This window comes from Carlito syrichta, unplaced genomic scaffold (genome assembly GCF_000164805.1).
Source record: "Carlito syrichta isolate Samal-C Ts95f unplaced genomic scaffold, Tarsius_syrichta-2.0.1 Scaffold302927, whole genome shotgun sequence".
Lineage (NCBI taxonomy): Eukaryota > Metazoa > Chordata > Mammalia > Primates > Tarsiidae > Carlito > Carlito syrichta.
In genome coordinates this window covers 113,747-141,041 of record NW_007247023.1, presented here as the reverse complement: position 1 = coordinate 141,041, position 27,295 = coordinate 113,747, and the positions used below count along the sequence as shown (strand labels likewise).

General features: G+C 42.5%; 1 long non-coding RNA gene across 1 annotated transcript in view; it reads right to left on the bottom strand.

Annotated features, from left to right (window-relative positions):
• Positions 1-25,773, bottom strand: part of LOC110595572 — a 47,931-nt gene extending 22,158 nt beyond the window's left edge. Inside the window, exon 1 of the long non-coding RNA XR_002481925.1 lies at positions 25,709-25,773. This is a non-coding gene — a long non-coding RNA (uncharacterized LOC110595572). The remainder of the gene's footprint in view (positions 1-25,708) is intronic.
• Positions 25,774-27,295: the final 1,522 nt, after the last annotated feature.

Below are 27,295 nucleotides of genomic sequence, written 5' to 3'. Positions count from 1 at the left end.
TAAATTAATTTTAATCTTATCACAACTGAATAAATATATAGTTTATCTTTCCTAGAAAATCTAATATTGTAGAAAGATCCTAGTGTTAAACCAATTAATAAATATATTTCCAGAATTGGTCAGTTTCATTTTTACTTCCCTATTCTGTCGAATTTGGCTGAAATCAAAGATTCTTGTGCTGGCCTTTTATTCTGCCTGCCAGGGCCCAAGTCTGGCATTAATTGTTCATTAACTTCAAGATGAGTTGAGAAATGAGTATTTGAGGAACCATAAGTCACTACAAAGCATCTTTCACCTCCGCATCTCTACCTTGCCCCATCCCTGCATCTGTAGGAGCCATAGTCCAAAAATGAGTAGCTTGCTTTCTTAATCAGAATTTTTTTTTTTTAATTGGAGTCTCACTCTGTCACTCAGGCTGGAGTGCGGTGGCACACTCACAACTCACAGCCACCCCAGCATCAACCTGCTGATCCTATGCCTCAGCCTTCCAAGTAGCCAGAACTACAGGCCCGCGCTACAGGCTTTTTGTTGTTGTTGTTATTATTTGTTGTAGAGATGGGGTCTTACCAAGTTGCCCGACTGGTCTCGAACCAGCAGGCTCAGGCAATCCACCCGCCTCAGCCTCGCAAAGTGCTGGGATTACAGGCTGAGCCACCGAGCCCGGCCTTAACCAGATTTTAACTGTTAACCAGAGATTTCCTAGATGTAGGGACTCATGGGAGTTGGTCAAGAGACTGGAACTAGATCTTACCCAGGAGGACAAATACATCTTGTCCAGGAGGGCATGTGTGATGACATTCATCAGGTAGTAGAAGATAGCAGGAGCGTTGTTCAGGTCGCATGCAACCTGGGATCTTCAAGCTGTCCCAGGCGTATGCATCCTGGAGATACAATTTCATAAAAACCCTGATGCCAAGGTAGTTAAGAATGCATAGGCGTGGGATCATGTGTGGTGACTGCATGAGGCCCTGCAGTATCAGCCTAGATAAAGCTTCTCCAGTCTGCTTCTTGTCAAAAAGTGTCCAAATCAACCTCTCCCTGCAATCCCTCTCTCCAACCCCAGTGCAATTTCCATATAGTGGTTAAATCATAATGGGCTGGAAAAACATATAAAAAGAATATTTTACTCAGTACAGGCTTTCTTGCAGCATAAGATTTTGTAACCTGAATTAAGTTAACATGGTGGATTAAGACACACAGTGTGTTACAGTGATTATGGACTGTTCCAGTTACTATTGCTGCATACCAAACCACCCCAAAACTCAGTGGCACAAAGCAATTATTTTGGATTCTATGGGTCAAGAATTCAGACTGGACATAGGGAGGATATTGTCTCTTTCCACAATGTCTGGGACCTCAGCCAGAGAGCTCGTGAGTTGGGGGTGACTTGATGCTTGAAGCTGAACTGATCTTGAAGTTTCTTTCTGACATGTTTGGCAGTTGATGTGGATGGTGAGCTGAGAGCTCAGTAGGGCTGCTGACTGAAGTGCCAGCATGGCAGGCTCAGAAGAGCTAGACTTCTAGCACGGCGGCTCACTCCGCCCAGAGTAAGTGTCACAAGAGACCCAGGCAGAAGCTCTCTGACCTTTTCTGACCTAGCTTCACGCAGAGTCATTTCCACAGTAATAGAATTGTTGCTTATAAACCCGAACTCAAGGGGCGAAGTCAATGACCCCATCCCTCAATGTGTCAAAGAACTTTTTAAATATTTAAGTCATTTATAACTTTTATCAAAGTAAATTTAAATTTCTAAGTATCTAATTTCTTAAAAATCTGTGTACTATATTTTTAAAAATTTGTTTAGATTCAAGGGGTGTATGTGCAAGTGTGTTACTGGGTATATTGTGTAATGGTGAGATTTGAACTTCCATCGAGCTTGTCACTCAGGTGGTAGGTGTGGTACCCAATGGGGAGTTTTTCAAGCCTTCCTTCCCTCCCCCCTTTTGGAATCCCCGGTGTCTATTGTTCCCATCCTAATTCCCATGTGTGCACAGTGTTTGGCTTCCACCTATAAGTGAGAACATGTGGTATTTGGTTTTTGGTTTCTCTGTTAAGTCACTTAGAATGATGGCCTCCAGCTCCAATCCATATTGCTGCAAATAACATGATTTTGTTCTTTTTTTATGGCTGCACAGTATTCCATGATGTATATATACTACATTTTCTTTAACCAATCCACTATTGTTGGGCACCTAGGTCAGTTCCATGTCGTTGCAATTGTGAATAGTGTTGCAATAATGTCAGTGAAGGTGTCTGTTTGAAACAATGATTTGTGCTCCTTTGGGTATACGCCCAGTTGTGAGATTGATGGGTCGAATAGTAAATCCATTTTTAGTTTTGTCAAAGAATTTTTAGATTTGCTTTACATTATGTTTTCTAACATAGAGATATTTAGAAACAATTTTATTTTCAGAATTCCCGCAAGATAAATAACTTTACAATTGCGAGTCATAAATCTTCTAAGTTCTAACACATTTACCTCTTGAAAACTATTGTTTTATTACCAATTTTAACACTTTTTATTATTGAAAATTTCTTTTTGGGAATGTAGTTAAGTCCTGATTTCATTTATTATAGCTTTACTGACTATGTGTACTCCTCTTTGCTTAATATTACTTCCCACCCCACAGAGAGGCCCTATTTCCTCCACAAGCCTCCTTTGGTCATGTTCAAGTTTAACACCACATTTTATTGAGTCTCTGTCTGCACAGTACTCATATTTGCCATCATTTTTAAACATTTAAACTCCCAAGCTTGTGTTGTCTTCTCATTAGGGCTAGAGAAAACACATCCATGTTGGTGTCTTTGATCTTTGAGGCGCTATGTGGTTTAAGTTTGTCTCATAGCCTCAGTTTCCTCCCTACATTAATGAATCTGGCTTAAACCTGTATGATCTAATTTTAGGCAAAAATCTCTTTTAAAAAAAAACCATAAAAGGCTTTTACATGACAAGATGAAAAAGAAATTGGCACCATTGAGAAGGGTCGCGGTAAAAAGGGTTGGCCTGAAGGGGCCCAGGGAGAATAAGTGGCCTCCATTTTGAGCAGGGGGCTCTGGGGTCCCAGAGAGCAGACCAAGGACAGCTTTGACAAAGAGATTATGAACAGCAGCAGCCCAGAATAATAGGTGGTTTAAGGGATATAATTAACAACCTCCTTGCGAAGGGCAACACAACAGCCTTAGAAAGCCGGGTCAAGGGCCCTTTTTGAAAAGCCCTAGGGCAACAACCTCTTCCAAGCACGAGGGAAAGCAAATGTTTAAATAAGCAGTTCCCATCATAGTTAAAGGGTGACTTCACTTGCATGCTGAAGCTTGTATTGCTAAAAGCAGATACCAAGTCATTCAGAGAAAAAAGTTTATCAACATGTGTGAGACATTTCCTAATTAAAAATATAAGGAAAAATATGTATATGCGTTCCCTATGTGTATATAGTTGAAGAGAATAAAATACAGACAAATGGTCTTTCATGGAAGGGAGTTATGGCGGACCTGTCCAGGCTGTTTAACTCACCATGATGTCCCGCCCAGCTTGCATTCTGTTTATAAAGCTCATAAAAGTCTTGAGGGAAAACTTCTGGGGAAAAGCTTTTATAATTCAGAAGTCATCCACTCAAAACCCAGGCCTGGTTTGGCTCCTTTGATGGCTCAGCCTCGGGACATGCTCCCTTTGTCCTGCTCTGAACCCAGAAAGAGAAGGTGGAGCTAAGGAAGATGAAAGTTCTAGACACGAATGTCTGGCAAGACAAGTCGGGCAACTTTCAGAACAATGCAAATTGCATGGACACAGTACAGGATTTTTCCCAAACTGAAATGACTTCTTCACAGAAAACACCTGGGCCTCAATGTGCCAAATACTACAGTAACCCATTTGGGGGCTGCTTAGCTGAGTTCTAGTAAGGTTCAGGGTTTGCTGGAACAACACAAGATTTGCCTACCAGGTCAAGTCCCAAGAGTTGATGATATGAGGTGAGGCATACTTTTCTGGGCTTCCTGCCCGGCAGTAATTTGGTGTTTGTTTTAAAATATTTAAAAAGAAACAACCCTTCTTTCTCACTTTCAATCTTCAGAAGTGGGCAGAGGTTTTTGATGGTGGTGGTGGTGGCTGTCCTTGTTTTGTTTGAATGAATCACCAAGAACCACAGAATGCCATGGTCAAAATGGACTCTGAAGACCTCAGTGTTAGGGTCACACTCCCAGCGGGGCCTCCAGAACCTTAGGTCAGGCCCACTGGGGGTATGAGTGTCTGGTGTGCGGTCCCTCGGCTGCATGAAAGATGCAAAGAATTGGAATAAAATAGAATTTTTAAATGTCTGAACGCCTCCTAAAACCTGCTATTGGAAATTTGTCTTATCTATGTCTAACCTGAGCTAGATTCAAAGTATTTCAGGGGTAAAGTCTAAGCAAAAATGATTATGCTGAAGCAGAAAGACCAAACTAAGTTTATTCTAGGTTTCTACAGGTTCTTCCTTTCACTCACCCAATCACTTTCATTAACAACAAAGGAAAGGGAGCCTCCACACTCCTTCCTCGAAGTAGCAAGGCCTTAGATGGAAGGCACACATGTGGCACATTAGACTGTGATGTCTCCTTCATTTGATGAACAAAAAGCAGAGAGGTTAATAGAGTTCCCAAGTTCACAGAGCTGGTTACTAGAAAAACCAAGATGAAGTTGGGAGTGGTGGCTCATGCCTGTAATCCCAGCACTTTGGGAGGCCAAGGTAAGAGGATTGCCTGAGTCCAGGGGTTCCAGACCAGCCTGGGCAACTTGGTGAGACCTCATCTCTACAATAAATCAAAAAATTTGCCAGGGGTGATGGTGCACACCTGTAGTTCCAGCTACTTGGAAGACTGAGGTGAAAGGATTGCTTGAGCCCAGTAGGTGAAGGCTGTGGTGGTCATGAGCATGCCACTGCACTCCAGTCTAAACGACAGAGTGAGACTCCAACTCAAAAAAAAAAAATAAAAGACCAAGACAAAGCTCACTGGACTAAAGAAATGCATTCATTTGAGGTGGCCGAATGAACCCGTGAATGATGCTTAATTAGGGGCATGAAAACTCATTCCAAATCTAACACATGTGGCTTACATTGCCCGATCATCTGGATGCCCTCAGAGCAAACAGTGAGGGATTGTCCAGAGTAGATAGTCACACAGATGTGCCGTTTTATAGAACACAAGCACTACTTTACAGATAGATTTGAGTATATTTCAAATACATGTGAACAACTCTGTGTTTTAAAAAAATTCTTTGTAAAATATGTACATTTTCTGAAAAATAGAATAAGCAACCTCAATCCATCGGCTTTATCCATCCAAATTTTCCTCCATAATATTTGCTTCACCTGGGTCTTCCTAAATTAAGTATACTAAAAGAGTTCATGAAGCCCCAGTCTTTCCTATACAACACAGTCAGGTGACCCACCCTTGTAGAATATGCATTTTGAGTTCTCATCCCCAATGTACTTTCAGGACCAAAAGCTAAACTCTTTTTTGGGGGGGAGAAAATATCTGCAAATCATATATCTGATAAGGGATGCATTTCTAGAATATAGAATAGCTGTTACAACTCAAATAAAAACACAAACATCCAATTTTAAAATTGGCAAAGGATCCAAATAAATGTTTCTCCAAGGAATTATACAAATAGTCAATAAACACATGAAAAGATGCTTGACATCATTAGCCATCAGGGAAATGGGCCTCAAACAGCAATGAGATATCATTTCACACCTGTGATCATGGCTAGAATTAAAATTCAGATCATTAGAGTTGTCAATGAAGATGTGGAGAAACTGAAACCCTTATATGTTGCATGTTGCCTTTTAATTTCCCATTGTGATTTAAATTTGCATGTTCCTGGTGACTCATTGTAATATAACTTTTATAGATATTGTCTTCACCCAGATTTGAAGTGTGGTGAGGCCAGGTTCAGACCAAGCGAAAGAAATCAGAAAATTTTACAGTTTTTATACTCACCGCTCCTTGGGGAGAACTCAGCATACTATGCAGGGTCAGTGGGGCAGGACTAAGGTCATTCATAAGGTTGAGGGAGAGAGGGAAACTGGGCAAGTGCCTTTAATATAGTTTCCAAGGGAAGAGATGGGTGAGACGGGGTAGGCAGGCTGAAGATTGGTCCGTTTGAATAATTTGAGCAGGCTCTGGAGTCAAGGGGCTCTTTCTGGTTCACTGGGACAATCAGAGCAGGTGTGAAGTGGTTTGAGTGTGAGAGCTTCAAGGTGACTGAGGATGTGGACCCAACCAGCTGTTCAAGATGGGGATGTGACCAGCTACGAGCTGAACTCTTTACATGCGTTGTCTGTGAAGGTTTCCTCCCTAGACTGACAACAACACTTGATGAGGTATCTTTCAATGACTAAGTCATTTTACCTTACGGACTTGGGGCTGAGAGGGCAGGAGCCACTTGTTTTCATTGAATTGGTGCAGTGGAGTGTTTGCTACAGCCCTTGTGCACAGAGGGCTCTGTTGTACATGAGGAATCAAACCCCAAATACTCACAAGGGCCACACAGATGATACTGATGAGCAAAGCCAGTTAAGTGGAAGAAGCCACAGGACGTGGTCTGGGCGGTGGCGAGGGGTAGCAAGGGCCTCGTTGGTAGGATGGACACTGCTCAGCTCCAGTTCATGGCTCTCGTGCAGAAACATAGGCCAGGTTTGGATAGACTGTTCAACTTTTTTAAGGGAAAATATAAATCTAGACTTTTTTTTTTTTTTTTGAGTTGAAGTCTCACTCTGTCACCCAGACTGGAGTGCAGTGGCTGCTCCCGGCCACTGCAGCCTCGACCTGCTGGGCTCCGGCGATCCTTCCGCTTCAGCCTTCCAAGTCGCTGGAACTAGAGGCGTGTGCTACCACGCCCAGCTCATTTTGATTTATTGTAGAGATGAGGTCTCGCCAAGTTGCCCAGGCGGGTCTCGAACCCACGGGTTCAGGCAATCCACTCACCTCAGCCTCCCAAAGGCACGGGATTACAGGCTGAGCCACGGAGCCCAGCTAAATCCAGACTTTTAAATGTAAATCCTTCCACGTGTTAATGTTGGAAACCGACTCAAACTTGTTTTAAAACATTGCAAGTGATGGTTAAACAAAAGAGTTCTTTGGCCCATTGGTTACCAGCATGAGACTTCTAGACCCTACAGTGATATTCATTGAGTGGTATTAAATTGTATAAACTAGCACATTTAGTTTCTAAATAAAATACAGGAAAAGACCACTCATCTTTTTATAGAAATCATATGCATCCTTTAATCTTTGCCTTAATCACTTCTTTCTTTAAGTTGTCCCCAACATTCTGACATCATACGTCTGTAAGGGCTGTGCTGCACAATTAATGCTTAACTTTATCCTTCTTTCATTGTTTTTAATTATTTCATATGCACAGATCTTGTATTTAGACTTCATTGTAAGTACTTCCAGGGCAAGACTCATATCAAATACTTATTTTATGGCAACCTCAAAGGTCAATAAATGTTTTCAGCTTTTTGTTTTAATAAAGAGAAAATAGCCTTTGCTGACACACAAATATGTATTTCCACTAGGAATGAGCTTAATTTCTTGAAATTCCTGAATTTCTAGCCTAGGCAAGCTAACAAGTTAACATCTGTGGGCACCTTGCCCTGATGAGCTGAGAAGGGCTTGCCATAAGTTTTTTTTTTTTTTTTTTTTGAGTTGGAGTCTCACTCTGTCGCCCAGACTGGAGTGCAGTGGCCGCTCCCGGTCACCGCAGCCTCGACCTGCTGTGCTCCGGCGATCCTTCCGCCTCAGCCTTGCAAGTACTAAATTTTTGAGAAAGAAAACACTTGGCCAAATAGCTGGGAGGAGTTCATTGTGTCTTTTCTAGAATAAGACTATGGTAGGCTATATTTCGTCCTGTGGAGGTGGTGTGGTCCTTTCCAAGACTTGACAGTGAAAGAAATTTTCTGAGCCAATTCTTGTCTGCAGGAAACCTTCCATTGATTTAGACATCAAAGGAATGGTAGGCCCCATTAAAGAAGGTCAAGCTCATGATTTGCATTCACGGTTCAGAACTCTCTAGGCCTTCTTAGAGGGCTTTGGAAAAGCAAAGCATGGGCAGCAATCAGCCTTCACCCAGCAACAGGCGTGATGGGAGGAGGACCAAAGCAGGTGTAGAAGCTCCAGAAACAAGTGTCCAGTATCTTTGCTCCTATGTGAATGTGAGGGTGGGGTGGCTGAGAAATGGCAACTTTTGCCATGTCCTGGCCATTATAGTTATTTCCGCACTGCCAAGAAGAGGCTAAAATTACAGAACAGCTGGGCATGTATGCAGCCTGCCCAAGGGTGGGTCTGAGAGTGAGCCTGGTGTTTGGTTTGAATTGTCCAGCACCACTCGTGAGTGAAAAAGGATGGACACGATGACCCCTGTGGATCCCTGAGTCCACTTGATGTGACGGGGAATCCAGAAGCTGAGGGGACGGGACCAGCTCTGGTGTGAACTGACTGCCTGACCAAAGAAAAAGGTTGCTTCCTCCCTTACCCGGAGACACTGATAAAATATCCAGAAAGGCTTTCATTGAAGAAGTCCTACCTCCAAACTCACCCTCACAAACACCACACATACGTGCTTCTCAGACACTTCTTTACGGTTCTCATAGTTTCCCTCTATTGTCTGGCAACCCAAAAAGAAATAAATCATCAAATAAGCAGACTGCAGTGTTTCATTAGGAAATAGACCTCAGAATGCAAAAAGAAATTTTTGGTAACCAAAATGCTCTAGTTACTAAAAGTAGTGCCTTAACTTGGACAAACAATATTTGTACCAAAATAAACATTAATTAACACTATTTAGAATATTTAATTGTAATACTGATATTATTGCCACTTCCTATTCAATAGAATTTATTGTTAAATCATGAAATTTCCTTTTTTACTAGCCACTGTAATTGCGTCTCCTTCAACTGCAGATTTAAGTTGCTAACAAACAGTGCTGCAGAAAACACAACTCATATATCCTTAGGATAATGGTGTTTGCTCTGTTCAAAGTTAATGCTCATTATAATAATGGAGAAATACATATTTCTTTTCTTGATTGTCCCTCCTTTCTCTCAACATCCTTCATGCCTATCCTTTTCTTATGAAGCCTCTTCTGGTTGGAAACGTTTAAAATTTCATCACGTAAGAAGTACTGGCTAGGCACGGTGACTCATGCCTGTAATCCCAGCACTTTGGGCGCAGAGGCAAGAGGATTGCCTGAGCTCAGGGGTTCGAGACCAGCCTGGGTAACTCTACAAGGAATTTAAAAATTACGAGGGTGTGGCGGCACACATCTGTAGTTTCAGCTACTTGGAAGACTGAGGAAGAAGGATCGCCTGAGCCGGACAGGTTGAGGCTAGTATGGCCGTGAGCATGCCTCTGCACTCCAGCCTGGGCGATAGAGGGAGACTCTGACTTAAAACAACAAAAAAAGTATTAAATGCTAACTTTATAAACCTAATTTACATCGTTTAGAATATTTAGTTGTAACTCTGATACCAATGTCACTTTCTATTCAATAGAATTTATTATTAAAACATGAAGTTTCCCCCAAAAAATCCAAGTTTAGAAAATCCAAAGATGGACAGATGCCTAGAATGTAGCCTGGGTAAGAGCAAACAGGATCTCCGATCGTGTACAATTCAGAATACATTTTACAGATGTGGTTTAGAAAATTTTGTCCCTAGACTACCAGCATCTGCCTCACCCAAGAACTTGTTAAAAATGTAGATTCTCAGATCCTCTGCTGTGCTTTAAAAAAGACCTCCCAGATGATTCTGATATACACACAGTTTTGAGGACCAGTTTTCGATAGGCTTCACAGGCCAAAAGAACAGAAAATGTCTCCTCTGGATTGATGGCATTTGATGGATATGAAGTTCTCCCCTTCCTTTCTTTCCCTCATTGCCTTTTCTTCCTTCAGGTTTATCCATTCCTCATTTAGTGAGCTAAAGTTTGCTTTATAAAATCATACTTCATTAAAGTTAATTCAAACATTCGTTATGACCCCTTACATGCTATCTAACATTGAACCCCACTGAAACCAGGTGTTCAGTTGAAGTTGTCAGCTAATGAATGGTTTAAACCCTTGTTATATCTGAGAAGATAGTCACAGATGACACATCTGTAATAAGGTGTCCAACTTCTAAGGCAGTTGCTTTTTATAATTAACATCCATAAGCACTTTCTCTTTACAAGTGAAATCAATATTTTTATATGGGCTGGAAGAATTGAACTGTTACCTCTAAAGCATTTGCAAAGGATTACATTGTCCAAAACGTGATCTTGTCCTTGTGTAGTGTTTAGGGTATGTTGGAGTTCTCCACATTATCCAGGACTGCTGATTCTGGAAGCCAACCTAGATGGTTGCCCAGTGGCCATTTGGTCTCCAAGCTTATCTGAGTTGGTGTAACCCTGGGGAAAGCTATGCATTAATCATCTACTAAATTTAAAAAGATTATATATCTATAGATACAGACATTCTGAAATGATTGCTAAATATTGCCCCCAAAGCACCTTTGCTTAAGATGACCCCATATTTGCAAAGATGTGCATGATTTCTTCCTCATAGCATACAGATTTCTTGAGCAACAGGTTGGTATCAGAGTCTCTAAAGCTCAGTTTCCTCATTTATAAAATGGAGATAATAATAGAATCTAGGCTGGGCATGGTGATTCACACTTGTAATCTCGGCACTTTAGGAGACCAAAACAGGAGGACTGCTTAAGTCCAGGAGTTTGAGACTAGCCTGGGCAACATAGTAAGACCCCATCTTTACAAAAAGAATGTAAAAATAAATTAGCTGAGCATGGTGGCATGCACCCGTAGTCCCAGCTACTGAAGAGGCTGAAGCAAAAGTGTCACATGAGCCCAAGGGGTTAAGGTTGCAGTGAGTCATGATCATGCCCCTGTACTCAGCCTGAGCAATAGAGTGAGACCTTGATTCAAAAATAAATAAATGCCTACCTTACCTTGAAAAAATAAATACATAAATGAATATACATTTTTTTTAAAAGATAATTTTGGCTAGGCATGGTGGCTTAAGCCTGCCATCCCAGCATTTTGGGAGGCTAAGGTGAGAGAATCACTTGAGACCAGGAGTTCAAGACCAGCCTAGGCACAGAGCGAGACCTCATCTCTGTTAAAAAAAAAAGAAAGAAAATGTAATTGACTAATGTTTAAAAAGATAATTTCAATAATAGAATTATAAATTCAAAAATGTCACGTCAGACCTTGTCCCATTAAAAACAAGCACACAGAGAAGACACGAAGCACCTCTCCCTTGCATGGTTCATCTCCCAGAAGTGCACCCCCTTCCCACCAAACCAGCAGAACTACCACTATTGTGTCTTATTTTCTGTGAAGGTTTGCTGTTGTTTTTGTCACCTCCCTCTCCTCTGCTCTTCTAGTTTCTCGGCCACTGCTGGCACCTCAACATGAGGCCAGGTAGAACCAGGGTTATGATAAACCATGGAAAAGCATCATCCATAGTGCCAGGACATCACAGAATAGCGCCTGCTGTTAGCGGCTCTAATGCCCATCAGCCCTTGGAGCAAACCCAAAAGGTAAGCTGGGTGACCCAAGTGCAGGCATCCGGAGATCAAAAGACTTGAAGACGACCTTCAAAAATAATTTATTTCCCTGAGGTCTGTTCAACTTAACAAAGCAAAACACGTAATCAATTTTCAAAGATTTCAGAAGAAGGAAGTTTCCCTAAACATTTGTATAAATGCTCAAGTGAATGAACATAAGTTACGTATGATTATGAAATCTTATTTTGGCATAAGTCTAAATATTTCTTAGGAAGAATATGCTGGAAAGGCACAATTCTGTCTATGGCAAATTGCTCTATGACAAGGAGGTGGCTTTGGTGAGGGGACGGATGCAAATAGGAAAGGGACTCCTGGAAGAAAAGGTATGTACAACATTACAATTCAATAAGTGTCCAATGAACTAGAGATTCCTGAGTTTGAATCAGTGACATAGAAAAATGAGAAACATCTGGAATCTGTGCTTATGTTGCTGGTCAGAAACACAGTTCTGAGGTCCTTTGTTGAATCATTTACTTTGTAAAGACTTATTAAAAACAAATGCCTAAGATGGTTGAAAAAGAATGTATTAAATTCAGAGTGCCGAGGAATCCTTTCAAAGGGTTTTCACTCTCCATCAACTAAGCTTAATGCTGTCTCCTTAAACCAGTTCTTTTGTTCCATTTCAATACACACTTGAAGAGTTAAAGCTTGCAGACCCACTTGAAATTTAACAGCCAATTTTTGGAGAGAGCGAGAAGACTCGTTTTCTTCATATTCTTAAGTTATATCATATTCTTTCATAGTCAACACTTCCCCCCCCACACACACACAAGAATCATCTAAGAGAAGGGAATCTACCCTGACATTGGCCCTTTTATTACAGACACAGCTGAGATATAGGATGAGGTTTGTTTTTGTTTGTTTGTTTTGTTTTGTTTTTCATTTTGAGGGAAGATCCAGGGCTACTTGATCGTTCTATGGATAGGATTCTAGCCAAGATCAACCAGGAAAGATAGGGAGAAGTTGTGAATCACTTAAATCCCACAGTGTTCTCAGTCAATGCTTTCAAATACCCCTGCTGAGCCCATAACCTGTCACTTAGTGGAAGGCGAGTAAGCGTTACAGGTGAGGAGACCTGGTGCTGGAATTCTGAGAAGACCCCTGGCTTATTTCAATCCCTTGCTGGGCCTTTTACCACCCTTTACATTAGTAAGAGACAAAGGAAAAGGAGAGAAGAGAGGAAAGAAAGGTCAAAGTGACAAGGAAAATGTCTTGAGACGACAGATATTCCAGGAGCATGCCTCTCCCTCATCAATTTGCTACTCTTCTCTAATACTTTATAAGAGAGTAAATATGAGAAGCCAGATCTCAGGGAGGGCATAGAAGGAATCCTGCATTAGGCAGAAGCTGTATTTATGAAATTCTGCAGGCATGCTGAACTCCCATGATGCCACTGTGGAGACAGTCTCATGCTGGTCTTTTGTATTCAGATGGTAATAAAGAAGTTCTCATGTCTCATATCTATCTCTATGCCCAAATTATTAAATTCAGGAGGCAGGACACCCTTTCTTAAAGAAGGCAAGGTGGAGGGCAGATGATCTGCTGAGATCATCATTCTCATAAAAGAACCAAAGAAAGGCCATGTATCTGCCAGACTACAGACCTGATGGTCTCTCTAACCAAGTAATCTGACCCTACAATGACAACTAGAAATAGTTTGAGAGAAAGAAAGAAGGTTGCTTTGTATGCCGTGTATGCTTCCAAGAATCCCACAGTAATTAATTATTATTAAATTCATCATCCTTCTCAACTCATTTTTTGGGGGAAGGGGAGATGTCTCACTGTTGCCCAGGCTGAAGTAGTATGGTCACAGCTCACCACAGCCTCAACCTTCTGGGCTCAAGTGATCCTTCTGCCTCAGCCTCCTGAGTAGCTGGGACTTCAGGCATACACCACTATGCCTGACTAATTTTTTTTTTTTTTTTTTTTGTAGAGACAAACTCCTGGGCTCAAGCAATTCTCCCGACTCTGCCTCCCAAAGTGCTGGAATGGTAAGCATGAGCCACCATGCCCAGTCTATTTTTAAATTTTCTAATTGAAGCATCTCTTTAGGTAATGTTTCCATAGAATTACTAACCTCCGTGTGACTTCATGCTTCCTTTACTTGAGCAAATACTACCTTTGGTTAACCTTCAAGGACTGTCTTGGTAGTGTGGACCCACCAGCCCTGCCTTATCCTTATGGTTTTATAAAGTCATCCTCTGTGCCCTCAGCCTCCACCTTTGCAGACTGAACGGTATAATATGTACTCTCTCTCCTCGTAGTTCAGCCTTCCTAGTTTCCTCTTCTGGTCGTGGCCAGGAATTTACTGAGCTGTGGTCTTCTAAGCATTTATCAGGGTACATGTAAAAACAATATGTACGTCCATCGAGACTTTAACTTACCCTAGTAAAAGATCTTTTTTGTTGTTGTTGTTGAGATCTAGATGCATTTTGTGTTATTAAAATACAATGTAAGCTGGGCTCGGGAGCTCAGCCTGTAATCCTGCACTTTGGGAAGCCGAGGTGAGTGGATTGCCTGAGCCCGCGGGTTCGAGACCCGCCTGGGCAACTTGGCGAGACCTCATCTCTACAATAAATCAAAAAAAAAATTAGCCAGGCGTGGTAGCGCGTGCCTGTAGTTCCAGCTACTTGGAAGGCTGAAGCGGAAGGATTGCTGGAGCCCAGCAGGTCGAGGCTGCGGTGGCCGGGAGCGGCCACTGCACTTCAGTCTGGGCGACGGAGTGAGACTCCAATTCAAAAAAAAAAAAAAAAATACAATGTAAACATGTTGCCTTCATGTAAGATCAGTTTGCAGCCGGGCTCGGTGGCTCAGCCTGTAATCCCGCGCCTTTGGGAGGCTGAGGTGAGTGGATGGTCTGAGCCCGCGGGTTCGAGACCCGCCTGGGCAGCGAGACCTCATCTCTACAATAAATCAAAAAATTAGCCGAGTGCGGTAGTGTATGCCTGTAGTTCCAGCTACTTGGAAGGCTGAGGCGGAAGGACCGCCGGAGCCCAGTAGGTCGAGGCTGCGGGGGCCGGGAGCGGCCACTGCACTCCAGTCTGGGCGACCGAGTGAGACTCCAACTCAAAAAAAAAAAAAAAGACAACCTGTGAATATAAAGGCAGCTTTGTCTGCGCTCCCTTAGCATCCGGCCTTTCGGCCTTTCGGTCTTGCATGGCTGAGGGGCCCACCTGGCTCTGACTTCCTCCCGCAGATGCTCCTGGGGCAGAAGGGGGTGGAATTTCCCTTCTGTGGCTTCCCTAGGTAAGGGCTATGAGAGTTGTAGGAGCCTGCAGGGCTCTTTCATGCGCTTGCTGGATGCCTCTCAAGATGTTTCCGTTTTCATGAGGCTCCACAGAGCTCTCAGTCTCTGGTCAGAAAATGTTTTCTTTATGAAACCCTCAGAGATTTTTCTCCTCTTCATCACAATGGCGGGAATACAGAGCTTCCTCATGATTTCTTAATGGGATTCAGCTGTCCAGGCTGCAGTGCTTTCAGCTGTATTTTAGAAAGCGCTATGTCTCTGCCATGTTGTTTGCACTTGCAGATGCCTGCAGTTCTTTTTCCCTCTCTCCCTCCTCTCTCTCTCTCTCTCTCTGTCTCTCTCTCTCTCCCCCTCCGTCTCCCTCCTTTCCTCCCTCTCACTCTTCCTCCCTCTCACCCCCTCATTCTTTCTCTCCCTTCCTCCCTCCATCTCTTCTCCACTCCTTCATTCTCTCCCTTTTTCTCTTTTTCCCTCTCTGTACCTCTCTCCCCTCTTCCTCCCTCCCTTCTTCTCTCTCTTCCTCCCTCTCTCCCTCATTCTCTCTCTCCCTTCCCTCCTCCCTCTTCCTCTCTCCCTCGTTCTCGTTTTCTTTCATTTTCTGTCTCTCCCTTCCTCCCTCCCTCTCCTCTTCTCCATTCTCTCCCTTTTTCTCTTTTTCCTCTCTCTACCTCCCTTTCTCCCTCCTTCTCTCTCTCCCTCTCTTTCTCTCTCTCCCTCTCTCCCTCATTCTCTTTTTCTCATCCTCTCTTCCTCCCCCTCTCTCCTTCTCTCCCTCATTCTCTTTCTCTTTCATTCTCTCTCTCCCTTTCTTCTCTCCTTCATTCTCTCCCTTTTTCTGCCCCCCCCCCAACATACACACCATAAGCGGCAACTTTTTGAACATAAACCTAACAGCAGGTACTTCCAAATGGGGCAAATGCTCCCTTGAGTCTGGCGTGGTCCTGTAGTCCTAGAGAAAGCAAATGTACATCAGAGACCCTTGTCCACCGAGCTGCTGGCAGCAAGAGGTTGTACTCAGGGGCCAGGATGGAGCAAGTCCAGCTTGAGCCTGTGATCAGCAGTGGCAGACCTGAGACAGAGGGGACTTTGAACAGCCAAGAATCAGGGCAGACCTGGTGTGCGAGACCCCGGAGAGAGTTCCACAGGAAGAGGGTCTGAGACAAGAGCTCACAGAGTTTGCAGGAGACAGAGGGACAAGGCAAGAGCTTTCGCAAAGCAAGCGTATGTGCCAACGTCAAAGAAGGCATTCGAATCATTTCCTGTTTCTGGGTTTCTCCACATTCCTGTAGTGCAGACAATAAGCCAGGGATGGGTGGGAACAGGGGATCCTATGGCTCTCTTAGGTTCCCTATAAGATCATGACAACGTAGAGGAAAAAGAGAGTCCTTTAAAAGCCCACGTGTACCCGGGTGCAGTGACTCCTGCCTGTAATCCCAGCACTTTGGGAGGCTAAAGCGGGTGGATCGCTTGAGGCCAGGAGTTTAAGACCAGCCTGGGCAACATAACAAGCCCTTATCTCTACCAAAAACAAATTTAAAAAAAAAATTTTTTAAAGCACCCATGTGAACATTAACTAATGTAGTTAGCCCAGATGGTTCATGCTAACTTAAATCTCCTCTATCTTCTCATCTCAAACATGCCTATCTCATCCCTTCTTTTGAACCAGGATGCTTCTAAACATTTTTATCCTATAAAATTCAAGATGAGACCTCCTTCTGTGGTAGGGCTTCTCTTTTGGCCCCCCGTGAGTGGACATCACCCCATGCTTCATCCCTAAGCTTGTGACCTTCACCTTTTCTTTGAACCTCTTCATGTTGTCCCTCAGCCCAGTCCTTCAGTGCTTTCATCTCCACCATCTGCAAAATCTTCTCTGTCTTCACAGCTCCTAAGAGTCCAGATGTGTGCACTCTGGGGCAGGAACCTCCTGACATCAAATTAGATACTTGGGCCATCTTGTCAGGTTTGTTGCATATATAGTTGTACCGAAGTCAGGTCCTCGTCCTGATCCCATCTTCCACTGGCCACATAATGTTAGGCAAGTGTCTTCCTCCCCTTGAGCCTTCCTGCCTGCTACAATGAGCTGCTGTAAGAATCAGATGAGGGGAGAGATTATAAATGTTTAAGCATATACCAATGGAAGGCATTGTTATAAGAAAACAGGAATCCTTGGCTCACGATGGGGTGGGGCTGAGCCTCCTCCAGTCATTCTTTCGGCTTGTTTGTATAACCTCTGGTGAAATGTTAATAATCATTGCAAGGCAAAGGTTTCAGCACATTCTCTGTTTCTTCTGAGGCATTCACAAAGCAGTCACATCGGCCATGAACTGATGATCCTTATTGGAAAGGATGGGGTGGGAAGACACGTTGTTAAAAAAGGCTTGGGACTCTGGTTAAATGAGACATCTTTGATAGGAAGCAATTAAGAACTCCAGTCAAGAAAAGAAGAGAAGAAATATCACCAAAGCCATGGCACAAACATTCAATAGCTTAGCACTGTGGCTCGTATCACTTGACATTTCCATTCAGCCATGTTTTCTCCAGCAGCCACCATCATCAGGGACATCAAATTTAACTGAGTTACAAGTTCAATTAAACCTCAACATATAGTTTTGCATATCAGATATTGCCAAGCCCTATGCTAAGTATACAACCTTGAGTGATTCACAGATTCTTCCTTAAGAAACTCACAGGCAAATAAACATACACATTTCACAAAGTTAATGAGACAATTGCTATTGGGAATAATTGCTGTATTCAAAGTACTATGGGAGTGCATAGGATGAAGTAACTAAATCTGTACAGGAAGTCAAAAGAGGAGGGAGTAGGTGACCCGGCCCTTCAAGGATGAAGAGAAGTTGGTCAAAGAGTGAGTGATCTGAGCGGTAGTTCAGTGCGTGGGCTCTGGGGCCAGCCCACCTGTTTCAAATCCTGGCTCTGCTGTTTCCTAGGTGTATAACTTGGCTAATCCCTTGATCTTTTGATGCTTCAGTATCTTCACCTCTACAATAGGTATAATAGCAATTGGGCCTACTCACAGGTTACCATGAACATCCAGCCATGTGTTCAGGCACATAAAGCACTCAGAACATTTCCTGTCATGTGGTTAATCAACCAATAAGAAGTAGCCATTATTCTTGTTATTATTGTTCTTGGCCAAGCCAACAAGCAAGAAGGAGATTTCTGGAACTCTTGGAGACCCAGTGTCTGAATTTAAGAGACTTTTAATAGCATCATTATCACTCTGTAACAATAAAGCTCCCACGGATGCCAGGCGCTGGATTCTTTACCTATGTCATTTCACTTAGTTCTTGAAACAGTCCTGAAAATCAAAAAACTTACTTTGAAATATAAATAGCACCACAATAAATACAAAGTAAGCACAGAGGGTAGATGAAAGAGAATCACATAAGAAGAGATACTTACAATCTAAAGTAATGAGGCAAAAGTGAAAAGGATTATAAAATGGTGACTTTAAGCCAAATGAGGTCCCGGGCATGGTTTTATTTGTTTGTTGACATTTTGGTTTTAGTTCATTGCCTCTAAGCAGGGCATGCCCTTTCCTATTTGCTCTGGTTCCCACTCTTCATGTCATACCCAGCCCGGAAAACTCTTGAATTTTGAACTTGGTGACATGAGGGCAAGGATCTAGAACCCGAGTTTTATGACTGCTTGCATTTGTTGAATGATGTTTTTGTGCCAAGCACTGTGCGTGATACTTTCAGATGCATGATCTATATAACATCTTGAATCAGGTATTATTATCCCCAATTTACAGATGAGGAAACTGAGTCTGAAAGATGGCAAGCCTAGAAATAGAAGCAGGATCAGAACCAAAGCAGGGAGGTACAAAGCATGTTCTGAGACTTGTTTGACTGGAGGGAGGATCCGTGCAGGGAAGTAGTATGAGTTTGGGCAGAAGCAGCTGAATGACCTTGAAGGTCAGGCTTAGGAATCTGGATGTGGCTATGGGAAGCTAATAAATGACAGGTTTCCTTTTCTTCTTCTTTACAGCTTTATGAAAACTCATCCACAGCTAACATATAGGCTGCCACAAGGTTTGCTCTAGAAAGGCAGAGATGCTTCTCTTCAGAGCTTGCCCTGCTACAGGCAAGGACAGTCTTCCATCTCTCATGAAAACATGAGGGAGAAGACGCCTTCCAGTAAATATTCTCAGTTGAGTTCTCCATATATAATATTGTTTTCAAGAAAATGGCCATCCTGTTTTCCTCCCTGGATTCTAATCCTTGAGATCTATTTCATATTTAAGTCTTGTGTTTCAGAGTTCCCTCCAAATAAAGAACAAATTCCAGAACCTTTGATTCTGAGATGATTTTTGTGATATTTCTCCTGTATACCTCTCCACCCTCATCTGTCTTCACTCCCACAATGCACCCCATGCTGATCTAATGGCTGTTCTCTGAAAGCACTACATTTCTTCCAAAAAAAAAAACCTCTATCAGACCACTCTCTCTTCCACCTCTATAATGCCTTACACTTACTTCTGGGGCATAACGTCTCACTGAGAATGTGTTGATGTGTATACTTCAGGCTATAAGCTCCATGGCAGCAGGAATCCTGCCTTGTTCTCTATTGAATCCTGCATCTAACACATCCCAGCACATAGTGAATGCACAAAAACAATTTGTCAGACGAAGGAGTTACGATTCCCCACCCTCACTCACTGTCGAATCCGAGTCTTTGATTTGCCAGTGTGTCTACCCTCTCTCGTTGTTCACCTGATCCTAGACCCCCATGTCCCTGCCACAGGATCATTGATCTCCTGGTCCCTCTCCAAGTATGATAGATTCTCCATCACATTCACAGTCTGACACAGGCACACTCACCACACTAAAAACAACAACAGAACGGTCTTCTCTCTCTTTTCTGGGCTCACTCTTTACCAAAAACCATTGTTTCCTGGCAGAGCTCTGTTGCTGGTACCCATGAAATGTTCCTGGGGTTCAAAGTTCTCCGATTTTCCTCTCAAATCCAAGAACTCTGTTTAATGGACTAGACTGAAAAAGAGACAGGGAGGAGAGACCCTAATGGCATCTTGATCTTATAGCATTGCCATTAGCAGTTCCTGAACAAGGAAAGTGTGTGTGCATGGCATGTGTGTGTATATGTTTGTGACCTATCAGTCATAGCTAGGGATGATGTCTAGTTAACTCTCATTGGATGAGCAGCCCGGGAGGCGTGTGCATATCTGCCTGCTCATTAGAAAGTAGCAGGCTCTGGTGGGCAGTCCCAGCTGGAGGGGCTCCGAAGGAATAATGCCCAGCAGGCCAAATCTGGAAGTCCAGTACCAGCAATAGCAGTAATTTTAGTAGTTTAATTGCAGACACCCATGTTCCAACCACAGTGCTAAGTACTTTCCATAGGTTATCTCATTCTTTGCATGAACCCTGTAAGGCGGGTGCTCTTATTATTCCTATTTTACAATGAAGGAAACTGAAGCACAGAGAAGTTAAGTAGTTTGCAGAAGATCAGACAGTAAGTATTGGAGCCTGAATATGAACCCAAGTACTCAGATCTCAGAACTTCACCCAATAAGAAATGATTAAAAACTAGTACCTTTTGAGTATTGAGGGTTAGAATGTAGAATAATTATAAGAAAGTGACACAATTTGTTTTTACAGTAAAACCCTCATAGATAAGCCGGGCACGATGGCTCATGCCTGTCATCCAGCACTTTGGAAGGTGGAGGTGAGATGATTGCCTGAGCCCACAGGTTCAAGACCAGCCTGGGCAACATGGCAAGACCTTGTCTCTACAGTAAATCCCAAAAATTAGCTGGGTGTGGTGGCGCACGCCTGTGGTTCCAACTACTTGGAAGTCTGAGGTGGAAGGATTGCCTGAGCCCAGCAGGTCGAGGCTGTAGTGGCCGTGAGCATGCCACGGCACTCCAGCCTAAATGACAAAGTGAGACTCCGACTCAGGGAAAAAAAAAAACCCTCACAGGTTGAGAAAAATGGAAAAATCATGGGATCTTCAGGAATATAAGGGGGACCTCCCCCAAAAGAACAGAATTATTTTTTGGAGGGTAAGCCCCTTGTAGTCCAGGCTTCCTCCTCTAGGTAAGTGTTCTAGGAACCTATGGGCATCACACCTACACACCACAGTGAGTGTTCAGCAGTTCTTGAACAAAAACAACATGGCCAGTGCTCTACCCTTCCTATTCACCTGATCTTGCCTGAGCGACTTTTTCTTTGTTTCCCCCATGAAAAAAGTTCTCAAAGGGAAACATTTTACTGATGTGGCAGAGGTGAAAGAAAAAATGGCGGAAGCGCTAAAAGGCACCAAGGTTGATGAGTTCAAAAACTGTTTTGAGCAGTGGAAAAAGCATCTTAGTAGGTATATTGCATCAAACAAAGAGTACTTTGAAGGCTACTGAAGTTTAAACATGTAAGAATAAATACACAATTTTTTATAAATAAGTTCTGGGTTTTGTGGGGGCCCCTCGTATACAATAGATAAAGAGGAAAGATAGTTCAAAGCATTTCAAAACATGTTGCCCTTCCAGCAACTGATCGATGTGTCAATGTATTCCATTCCACATATAGGGAGGTTAAGGGAGCACAGAGCTGCCACACATTGTACTGGATATAGAGAGTACGTCCCAGAATTGTGCAGTGCACAGCCTGTTCCACTTCACCTGGTAGTCCCAAAAGACAGGCTTCTTAATATGGGAACCACATGAATACCTATTACTGGAGCTTGAGCTAGTGTGACCTTCAAAAATTAAATAAAAGAAAAATGATGTGGAAATAATGAATGAGTTGCCACAGTACCATGGAAAGCAGATATCTTTTCCAATGTGGTCCCAGAGTCTGTCTGCAGCCTCCTCTGCCCCCATGCCTTCCTATTCAACCATACCAATGTCATTTAACTTGCCAGCATTCCCCAAACACGCACCTCCCACACGTCCCAGACAGTACAAACACTTCTTCCTCCTCCTCTTTCTCTTCCCCGTCTTTTTTTTTATCACTACCTCTTTTTCCTTCAGGACCCAGACATTCATCCATTCCTTATTCATACATCCATTCAACAAACATTTTGGGGGGGAGCACCTGAAAAAGATGCGGAAGTGGCCAAGATGAGTAAGGAAGCCCCATCCTCAAGTTGCTCACAGTCTAGAGGAGAAATTAAATAAAGTGAGTCCTTTCCAAGAAGTTTCAGAGTCATTCTCATTCTCTTTCTTCCCCCAGCTAGAGGAATTCTTATCTTCTGGAAGCATTTATAGTGCATATCCTTATCAGCCAAATACCCATTCCAAATATTTAAAACAAATACATTGTAGAGAAACATAACACATATTTTGAAAGCTGTAAATCAGTAAGCTTATATGTCTGTATCTCTTCTGAGTTCATTTTGTGAGGAGGCAATAAAATGCAAAGTTCAAGTTCATTTAGTTCTTCAGATACTCAGATTCTTGGCATCACATTCTACCACGTTGCCAAGATTCAGAGGGTCCAAGCGGTGCTAGTAAAAAGTTCAGTTGAGTAAAAGAAACTTACATTTCACTCCCCCAACCCCATTCAATGTATGAGGCTTGAACTAGACAGCTATACATCCTAGGAAAATAATTTCATCCCCAAATACATAAAATATCAAATTATCTTAAGGTAACCACAGCAGGTGAAAGACAAAAAATATATAAAAATTATATATATATATCTGCTGCTGTAAATATCAAGTCCCAGCTGGCCATGTATGTGTCCATTTTGATACAAAACAACTTATCTTAGCAGACCGTATGCTCCCTTAGAGCAGGAGTCATGTCTTATTTATTTCTCTAACCCAAACACCTAGCTAGGTAGGGTTCAAGGAATATTTGTGAATATGTCATACGTACCAATCAAAGTGGACATCTATGTCATTTTCTAATGGCTAGTCAAACTCCCTAGTGTTCTGGAGTAACAGGCATTAGAGTTTGCTTCTGGTTTGTTTGTTTGTTTGTTTGGGAAAGGGCAGGAGGAGAATTGTTTTGCCTTGTTTTTGAGATGTGTCATAATCCAGTAGAGACCAGGATGACAGCAATGACCTTATCCACCAGCATAGCTTAAATGTCAGCCCATTGATCATCCCATTTAATGAGAAAAGCCATTGGATGATGTCATCTTCCCTGTGATCATCACTCAAGAATATAATTTTACACTCAGCTGTAATCCATCATGGCTTTGAAGTGTTGTTATATTTTCACCTCAGGAATTATAACCACACCATTCTAAGGCTCTAGACCCCACATCGCTTCCAAAGCCTATTCAGAATTATTAAGAATCTCCAAGTCTTCCCCCCATGCCATGCTGCCGCTGCTATGTGCATTTTTCTGGGTCACCCATGAGGTCCACTTGCAAACAGGTAAGATGACCATTCATTCCTCAGACCAAACTGGCTTATGAATGGTCATCTCACCTTCGATGGAATGTCTGATGTCATGACCCCCTTCCTGTGTAACCTGGCATTGGGATTTGGCTTGACTTGGTGGTGAGAAATGTAACCTAAAACTATAAGAAATTTTTCTTCCAGAGCACTCTTAAGGGTGCTTTACTGGGAATTTGCATAGCTTAGCATTCATGAAATGCCTCTTTGGTGCATTAGTGAGAAGGTCCAAGGCAAAATAGACACATTTCATCTTGACCAAATTTAGGACTCACGAAAAGGAGTCAAAAGGTAAGCTGATGAAATAAGGAAATTGTATCATTTTATTCCCTACATTTTTTTTACTTTCTCCCCTTTCCTATAATAACTGTGCCACAACATAATGGCACTCCTATGCATTTTCAAAGAAATTTCATTGTATTATGCATTGAATTATATAAAGTAGTGTCAGTAAATCCATTAGAAATTCTCCTTCCTAGCTCTTAGCAATTCAGCTATAAAAATTCAGAAAGAAACCAAGGTATTAAGGAGATGCCGGGGGCTGCAGCTGCTGGGTCTCTATTATGTTTGTTTCTGTCCTAATCTTCTTTGTTTGTCAAACCAAAATGGTTTAAAATTTCAGAGCACCAGCAGGTCCTCACTTCCTGCCTTCGGTGGTTGTTTAGAGGAATAGCTGTGGTGGCGATGCCTTAACGTCCCTTCCTCACACCCCACAGCAAATCCTGTGTCCTACCCTGTCACCTACTGGACCATCCCTGGGGACCATTGCATCAACTTGACGGCAATGTTCTTCTAATGACCTAGTGACAATGTTTTTCTAATGACCTGGAGGTCCTTTGTTGATCTGAAACAGACTCCTAGATTTTAAGACAAGGCATTTAGTCATAAAGAAAAGTATTTTTTAAACAGAAGTTTGTTATTAAAGAAGGCTACCAGATACTCAAGACCAGAAATGGTTTTTTTTGGCTGCTTTTGTTTGGTTGGTTTTTTGCCTGTTTTTTGAGCTGTAGCCTTGACCTCCAGGGCTCAGGTGATCCTCCCTCCTCAGTCTTCTGAGTAGCTGGGACTACAGGCACACGCCGCCATGTCCAGCTAATTTTTTGCAGAGATGAGGTCTCGCTATGTTGCCCAGGTTGGTCTTGAACTCCTGGGCTCAAGCAATCCTCTCACCTCGGCCTCCGAAACTGCTGAGATTATAAGCATACGCCACTGAGCCCAGTCGAGAGCCACAGTTTTTAAAATTTCTGCTTGTGCATTGCTATTGTTTTCCTATCTTTTAGTTCATCATGGTGAACGTATGTTCTTCCCGAAGAGCTGAGTAAATACACTATCATTCTGAGAGTCATGAGTGGGCAGACACCTCCTGTGAACAAACGCTTTCTAAAAGTCAAAAATATACAAAGATAGTCAATATTGGATTGATTTTTGTTCTTGTTTTCTTTTTCCTGATCTAGTTTTCTCCTGCAAAACAAGTTACAGTACAATGTCTACTCTTAAGAATTAAGTAAACAATCATAGACTACATTAAAGAAGTCAAGTCCATTTGGGCTCTTTGCTCCAGAATTATATAAAATTCATCTTTATACCTGCTTCTCCTCTTTTGTTGAGGCTGGATGGTAATTCTTTCATTTATTCATTCATTTACTTAATTCATATTTTGTTCATAGCATTTATGAAGCACGAATTGTTTGCCATGACATGAAAAAAATAGAAATTGATAAAGACCTGCTATTTACTTGAGGAGACAATATCTACATGAATGAGATAATTTAATTATTAAGATTTATTTAATGTGTGTGAAATTTAGTTGTAGTCATAATAATAGATGATATTTACACAGTATTTACTGTGTCCCTAAAACTCTTTCATTCTTTTACAAACATTAACACCTATATCAATCCTTACAACAGTCTTACCCAGTGGACTCTATTATGACATGGAGAAACTGAGGCATGGAGAAGTTAACTAACTGGCAGCTAGTGAGTAGCACAGCCAGGACTTTACTCTAGGCAGCTTGGATCCAGAATCTAGACTCTTTGGCCACAGCCTACCACGGGCATACAATTTCTGTAGAACGAAAATATTGCAGCCTGAGGTCACTCAGGAAAGCTGTCATGGAAAGACAAGGCTCTGGAACAGAACCTTTATGATGGTTTAAGGTTTTGGCTGTGAAAAGGGTAGAAATGGACTTTCTGGGAAGCAAGTACAGCAGGAAGAAAAGCTGAATTTGGAAACAAGCAGGGCATGATAGGAGGAAAGACTATCTTGTAAAATGATGTGAGGAAACTTTTATACAGAGCCTTCAGCACCAGGATTAAAGATTTAAACAACTCCACAGGCAGGTATAAAAGCAAGGAGCTGATTCATTCAGGCATTCATATACTTACATGAACCTTAGAGAGCATCCGTTCCAACTCCCCCCTTTCTCTTTGTGGACTCTTAAGATCCAGAAAGTTAAAAAATTCTCAGTGTCACTTACCAACTGGCAAAGCTAGACCAGAGCATGGCTCTTCTGAGTTGTAGTTTACAGTAATTTCCAATGTTCCAGGCCACTCTGAAAGGTTCACCCGGCAGAGACATCTGGTTCAGCCTGGAAGGGAGAAACAAGAGGCAGGGTGACCCATGAAGCATGAATGCAAGTGAAGCAAGAGCGACCTGTACTCAGTGAAAATCGTAAGATTTCCAAGAAAGAACTAAGAGAGCTTGGTAGGACTCCAATAATTAAGGAAAGGAAAGACAAGGCATCTCCCAGCTGGCAGAGATTTGGCAGAAATAGGCCCCTTGGACATAGAGAACATGAGTTCAGGTTTAGCAACTGTGAGAGGGAGTGACTTCATCATAATTCATTCCACATGTCACCCTCTGACACATGATGATCAGATACCAAGGCCCTCTGCAATGTTCCCATTTAGCAGTTGCCACCATCTAAAGTGTGTGACCAAGTCCATGTTGACACAGAGATGGAATTCGACTCTGTTTTGATTTGATATCCATTGTCTGACATCTTGGTCTCTCCCTTGGTAGTTTATTTCACTGCCAATTGGCCTCATGTGTTCATTTCCCCCAGCATCTTTAAAGGATGGTGGTAGAGGGTATACCAAGCTCTGAAGACAAAGAACCTACATTTAAATTCTGGTTCTACAACTCTTCTTGTGTGACTTGGGCAAATTGTTTAACCTCTCTGTGGCACAGTTTCCACACCCATAAAGTGACCTTGTGATCAGAACTTACCTTCTAGCAATAATGCGAATATTGAGTGAATACATGTAAAGCACTAGGACTAGCACTTGAGTGTAACAAACAATAGACAGTAACGATCTTTGTGGCTAATCCATGATTCCCTTTGCCCCGTTGCAGTTTCGTCTTGTTTTTTCTCTATGACATCCTGGCAAGATGGAGTCTTTCCTTTCGCCTATGGTTGGTTTTTCTCCACCCAAGTCGCTGCTTCTCCTGCCAGGTCATCCTAGGCCCCTGGTCCCTCACCACCTCTGTGTTCCTCCCCAGGCAACCCCCTTTCACCCTCACACGTGTACACATACAACCCAGGTTTGTTTCAGTGGAAGGGAAGAAATGACCCCCTCTTTTCTCCTTTTTTATTGTCTCACATCCTGAAACTATGGTTCGGTCACTGAGCTTTTTACCCAAGAACTCTCAGACCAGGTGATCACCCAGTTCTGGCAGTCACCTAACTAAGGGTGTGAAATAAGTTATCTGCTTCTGAAGCAAAGACTTGAGAGGCAGCTGGACCTACGTTCAAATCACAGGCATGCAACTTTAGATCAAATAACACCCGAGCCATAGTTTCCTCATCTAAAAAATAGGAATACCTGTCTTGCTTGTTGTAAGGATTCAAGTTTTCCATAAACTATGGAAAGCCCAGGACCTGACACATGGCGAGTGCTCAGTAAGTTCTGACTCCTGTTATTATTATTACTGTTATGTTATTGTTGCTGTGACTCCATTGTCCTTCCAAGATGTAATGGGAGTATCTATTTCTATATCATTAAGGAAGTGACAATAAATGGCGACCCCAATGGTGACCCCAATGGTGAGTACAGTACGCATA